Source organism: Oryctolagus cuniculus, chromosome 1 (genome assembly GCF_051225735.1).
Source record: "Oryctolagus cuniculus isolate XC-2025 breed Fujian yellow rabbit chromosome 1, ASM5122573v1, whole genome shotgun sequence".
In the NCBI taxonomy this organism is placed as follows: Eukaryota; Metazoa; Chordata; class Mammalia; order Lagomorpha; family Leporidae; genus Oryctolagus; species Oryctolagus cuniculus.
In genome coordinates this window covers 164,043,035-164,049,435 of record NC_142867.1, presented here as the reverse complement: position 1 = coordinate 164,049,435, position 6,401 = coordinate 164,043,035, and the positions used below count along the sequence as shown (strand labels likewise).

At 48.5% G+C, this 6,401-nt stretch overlaps 1 pseudogene; it reads left to right on the top strand.

Annotated features, from left to right (window-relative positions):
• The first annotated feature begins 5,848 nt into the window (after positions 1–5,848).
• On the top strand, positions 5,849–5,981 carry LOC127484943 (U4 spliceosomal RNA; annotated as a pseudogene).
• Positions 5,982–6,401: the final 420 nt, after the last annotated feature.

The window sequence follows — 6,401 nt, the reverse complement described above, 5'->3', positions numbered from 1 at the left end:
CAGAATCAGATAACTAATGAGTAGCAAACATGGAACTGTACCCCACCTTCTTGATTCCCATTCTGTGATCTCTTCTACCCAACCTGGCAAAGAAACAAACACTCCAATAAGACGCACACACTCTGTCTACCTTCTTTCCAGGGACCTGAACGCATGGAGAAAGGGCTGCACCAGCACCCATCTCCCGCTACTTTAGTTGAGTCTACCTCCCTTTCTCTTTGTACCTCTGGTTTCAGACCAGAGGTGTAATGTTTTTCTCTCTTGCATCTTACTCTCTACTCAACCTCTCCTAAATACCCTAACATTCTGGGCCTCAGTAGTTAGTTTTCTAAATTCACTCAGCAAGCGTTTAGCGAGCACTTTCGAGCACTGGAGAACAAATGCTGAAGGTAACTGCAGGAGGTCACCGTCGAGAGAGGAATGAGCTTGCCAAGAGAAACTGCAGTGCCCGGGGCTCAAAGGCAAGGAGAGGACCAGTGGGCACCAAAACCCTCCTACCAGCAGGAGGCAGTAGAGAGCATGGTGGGCGATAGCACCCTGGATTTGAATCTCCCCTCTACCATGTACGTGTACATGGGGGGCAACTGTATAGAGTCAGTGAGCTTTAGTTCCCTCCACAAAGTAGGAATTATAACAGTATCTGCGCCAAAGGAGATTAAGTGAGACAACTTTCACAATTTCAAATATTTAAAAATATTTACAAGTCATCATCTCCTTTTAAATATAGAACTGGGCAGAAGGAGGGCAGGAAATGTATCTGAGAGCACATAGTAAGTGTTCAATCAAAGCCATTTCTCATTGCTTTGGGAGAGAGAGGAAACCAGGCTTACTCATCGAGTTTAGGTTATTTATGAAAAAGGATCCGGTTCTGTCTCCTCTTTCTGTGGCAAAAGCAAAAAATTCACTGTTCTGCTCCAGCCCCGACCGATCCATGTGGTTGTGACAGGCTGACACTGGCCCCGAGGCTGGTTGAGGATGGACTTTCTATGGAGGGTGGCCTGCCAGAGCTGATGGGCCATGCGCGTGCAAATCCTGCCTCTGACAACCTGTGTGGTCCAGCTGTGTGCTGAACAAAGAGCGGCATGTGTGATGTGAGAGCTCTGAATAGAGGCCGCGATTGCATGCTTCCGTGTGCGGGAAACGGTTCACGCGGTGAACACTCCATCTCCTTTCTAGCATCCTGTCTCGCTGAAGAGCGCGGGGCTGAGACTATGAGGCGATTTCCCCACCTTGCTGGCTCTGTCCTGGGCAAGGTGAGCTTGTCGTTTCCATTCTGCTCCCAGCTAATAGAGAAGCTCCCCAGGCAAAACCAGAAACACAGGCATGCGCGCACACAAAATCACCATCGCCAGAACACAACACCAGTGTCCGCTGCCCTGTCCAGGGTTTGCAAAAAATGAACTTCCTGGGGAAGAGGCGTTGGATTAAATCTTCAACAGGCAGGCACACTTGGGGGTTTCAGCTAAGGGGACGCTAAGCTGTGTCAGTCGGGGCGAATCTTTTGTGTGTGGATGTGTGTGTGCGCTCCTGTGTCGCTCACGTGCAGGACCGAGTGTGTGTGCGTATCGGTGGGGGTGGGGACCAGCTCAGCGGGGACGGCTGTTGCTCAGATAGGGTGGAAACTCATTTTCGTTTGGAATCAAATGCATTCAGAGCTGGATAAAATGAAAAACTTTATTCAGCATTTTCTGAAAGAAGTCACCCAAGGTCTCTCTTCTCAGCATCTGGAACCACACTGCCACCTCAATCACACAGGCTGTGTCCACACACACACACACACACACACGTATGTAATTTTTAATATCCCCACATGACCAGATGGATTTGTTCCATTCAGTGGGAAGCCACAACATTTATTACATCTCTTTCTCAAATAAACCTGAAAGCAAGCATTTCATCTTTCCTCATGTAATCATCATAAGGTAGGAAATGAAATTTTCCAACCCTAAAAGCATGTTGCTAAGAGCTCCAGGGTACCGTGTGTCACTTCTTACTTTGATGTGTTCATGGGAGGGGGTGGGGGGTGACCAGAAAAAGAAATAAATAAGGGGGAAAGGGAAGAAAAGAGAAAGAAAGCTGTGCCCTGTCTTCCTTGAGATTTGCAGAGAGCATTTTTTTTTAACTCTTTAGGCAGTGACAAGATGGAGCTGATTAAAAGAAGACAAGGCAAGTCTCCGTGCCAGACCACTTCAGAAGGAAGGCATTCCAGAAAGGCATGTATGAACTCCTGTCAGAAGCAGGAGTGATTTCACGGCCCCGCTTGCATATTAATGAACTACAAGGAACCTCAGTGTAGGGTACAGATGCAGCGTTTCAGGAGTGGTGCCAGAATGGGGCGATCGGCGCCAGCTCCGGGGGAAATACATTTCCTGACGGAATGAGGGAGCAGCCATCTGAGACGGCCGCACACAGCGTCCCCTCCCCGGACTGTGCGGGGCCTCGTGGGGAGCAGGGCGCTGGTGGCGTGGGGGCTGGGGGGTGCCTGAGGGACCTCGGTCTGGCTCCTGGGCATGCGCTCCCTCTGCAGCTCCCCGCCCCTGCCTGCTTTTCCGCAGGCAACAAAATCCTGCGCCTAAAGGTCAAGCTCAGGTGAACCGGTTGCTTCTTGCTCCGGCTGCCCATGTTTCAGGTGTGATTTAGGAAACCATTTAAATGTATGATCCTCCTCGGCTGGGAAGCAAATTGGCTCTTTTGCCTCTTCCTCCACCCTCAACTTGCCTGTGGGTGTTTTTCTTCTGCAACTTCATGCCACCTGCAGTTGCATTTGCAGACAGAGGCAAGCTCTGGGCAATTCTCTCTCCCTCCAGGGCTCCTCCAGAATCTGCTAGATTCCCGCCCCCCTTGCTCGCTCATTCCCCTTTGCCCCAGACGCAAAGTAGAACCGTCACTGTCGTCTGTGCACACCATCTGTTTCTAAAATTCCTATGATACAGAAATCACATGACAGTGTGAGGTGCAGCCATTTCAATATCACAAGCTTGTGCCTGGCAGGGTTTGCAAGCCAGGGCTGGCTGCATGGCTCTGCATTCCCGAGGCTGGCCGGCCTCTGGGGTGCGAGGGGTGGTGCTCTTCAAGCACCTTCCAAAGGGCCTGCCCACTGCATGGGATGCTTTTGTGCGATTGACAATGGAGGATAAAGCTACAGGCTTCGTTTTCGACAGAGACCCAGGCGAGACTGCAGCCACAGAGAAGAGAAAAAGCCGACGGAGCAATGCTCGGTGCTTCCTGTAAGAATCACACAAGCCCAGAGCCCACTTAGCTGCCCCATTACTACACGACGACTCAGTCTCACTCGCAGCCCTGCAGGTCAGCTGGGGGCTGTCCGGCTTAGGCTGACCCAGCTGCTCTTGCCTCCAAGCTGCAGATTGGGTCCAGGTCTGTTTCCCATGTTGCTCCACCTCCTGGAGGAGCGAGCTTCCAGCTTTACGCCCTTACGGTGATGGCAGAAGAGCAAGAGCGTAACTTCAACTGTGCTTGTGTCATATCTGTTCATGTTCCCCTGGCCAAAGCAAGCTGGGTGACCAGACCCAAAGCCACGGGCAGGGAACCCATAAGTTACATGTGTAAGTCCAGGTTCACCGGGGTCTGAAAATACACTCCTCTCATGGAGGCAGGAAGGAAGTGAAAGCCATTAAATAACAGCCAGTCCACCTCACGTGCTGTAGAGGACATATGGGTGCCCACTTGAGTACTTACACCTTCTCTTGGTAATCACCTTGACTTCCACTGTGGTACTTACAATTCCTCAGCAGTTTTGCCTCCTGAAGAAACTGATTTCTACCCCACTCCAGAGATTAGCTATATCTGTCATGCTTACGTCACCAGAATAATCCTATTTCCAGCCTCAGTTACTGGTTCCAGGAAAGCATGCCCTCCAACTGGGGCAATGAGAATGCACGCACCATTTTCTAGGCACTCCTGGAATATTCACTTTCATCTTACTCTGTGCAAACTAGTAGAGGAGATGCCCTAGGTAATGTGAGATACAGTTCTGCTGCTTCTAGGTGTGGAGATGCGAGCTTGTGAGGATGCAGCTGGCACCCACAGAAGCACATAGGTGAGAGAACTGTAGGAAAATTAATGAACTCCCTGATCAAGCCTAACCTGAAGACCTATTTTGGGGGCTTCTAGGTAAGTAGCTAATAAATTACATGCAATTAACACGTTTCAGTGGATTCACTCCTTGTGTGACTTTGAGATATGAGGGGGTATGTAGTGTCAGGAGATTTAATTCCTTTGTACCTCAGATTCCTAATGAAACTAGGGGAACGTCTGTTATATTATAATAATGTGATCATGTACAAGAAAACTTTGAAGAGTTTATGGACAAATGGAATTACACAAGAATGCACATTTTCCTACTCATGTTGCAAGCCCCTCATGTGTCGGGGCGTAGCATGCATCGGGCAGGCAGAGCCATCTCAGCACAATTCTGCAGGCTGCTCCCCAGGGAGGACTGTGGGCACTGTCTGTGACCACTCGGTGCTTGGGGAGCTGCCTCCTGCGGGAGACACCCCTGTGCAGTTGTCCCCAAACCCGTAGGCTAGCGGATGCCTTCCCAGAAGACACAAGCAAGTGCTAGCGCCTTCCTTTTTCCTTCTGTAGTCAGTACTTCTTTTGGTGATGAAAAGATAAAGCGATTGAATTTTCTGTTGTTCAGCAGCAGAACTCTCAGGAAGCATTTTTAATTTTCATTATTTCTCTCTCAAGAAGCACCTTCTCCCCCACGGGGGGTCGTTTATTTCCCTGGTCCATTCCTGCAGCTCATCTCCTTTCTCGCTCTTGTTTTCTTTCTTCTCGTACTCTTCCAAGGGCCTCCTCGCTTTCCTCCCTCCCCTTCCTTCTCCCTAGCCTCCAGCGACTTTTGCCTTCCTCTTCCACTTACGGGAAGGATTTCTGAGGATGAGCCCTTTCTGCCCGGAGGCCTCTTCACGTAAAAGTGGATATGTGTTCTCTAAAGGCAGAGTTTCCAGAGTAAAACATGTCTGAGCACACAGGCTGTTGGGATGAGGCTGGATGTCCCAAGCTTTCCGGACTTCACTCGTCCCCTTTGTGTGATGTGTCTAATTTTCCTTACCTTCACAGCCATTGTTGGGGATGCTAACTGAAGTTGGGGGTATCAAGTGCAGGAGACTGCACAATCAACAGTCTCCCTCCCAGCTTCATCAAGTAAGGTCACAGTTGTAGAATGCGTAGAGTAGGCACCACATGTTTATCCTGCATTATTGGATTCTGATGGAAGCAGAAGGGCTGTGACACCATCATTTTCTGGTATTAACAAGTCTTCACCTAATTGTCTGAGATGCTGGAACATCCCTTGTCCAAACATGGACATAGAACACAGGGGTGAACGGGTTAGTTCATGGCTACTGAGAGAATTCTGGGAACACTTCCTGGATGCCCTTAGGCAGATGGTCAGCCCACGTCTATTTCAACAACACAAATTAATGTAAAACATATTCATGTATGTATTAATTAATGTTAATGTATTCATAAGCCACTCAGATAATAGGCAGTCCATTCTGACACCTCCCTCCTAATTCATTCACCCTACAGAGATTTGAATCTTGCTTAGTTTAAGGTTCAAACAAGCAGATCTACTGTGATTTGAAGGTTCTCCTTTCTTCCACACTCCCTATGGCCACCTGCTGGCTATATAAGAATTCCTCTAGCTGGTGAAAAAGCCTTCCAGATTGTAATTAGACAAGGGGAGAAATGGTGTCTGTGCAAAAACTTGGCTAAAGCAGTAAGAAGAGTATGAATGAATTTCGGTCTCAAAAAATCAGATGAAAACAGGCTTAGGAATAAAGTAATACAGGCTAATCCCTAATCTGAAAACCCCAATGCAAGCTTTACACAGTGGCAGTATCATGCCAGTGAGGGTTACCTGAGGAACAATTATTGCTAATAGAAAACCCCAAAATGCACTGAATCCCAAAGTTTTTTGAGAGTCAACAAAATGCTCCAAGTGGAAAATTCCATGTCTGGTCTCATGTGATAGGTCTCAGGCACAATGCAGGTGCACAAAGAAGATTTTATAAAGTTGCCTTCAGGCTATATGTATGAGGTATATGTGAAATAGAAGTGATTTTCATGTTTACACTTGAGTCTCATCCCCAAGATATCTCATTAGGTCTACGCGAATATTCCCGAATCTGAAAAAAATTGAAATACAAGACATTTCTGGACCCAAGCATTTTGGCTAAGGGCTCCTGAACCTGTAGTGTTTGGAGAAGGTGCTGATGAAGGAGAGGTCCCTTGGGAGCCCAGAAAGGGAAGCCGGGGGTAAGAAAGGCAAGCACAAGGGTCGAGCAAGTTGCCCTGGGTTGGGTTTTGTGTCTTGAAATGGAAGCTGTGTTCTGAGCAGTTTTCCCCCCATGGAGTGGCATGGGCACCGCACA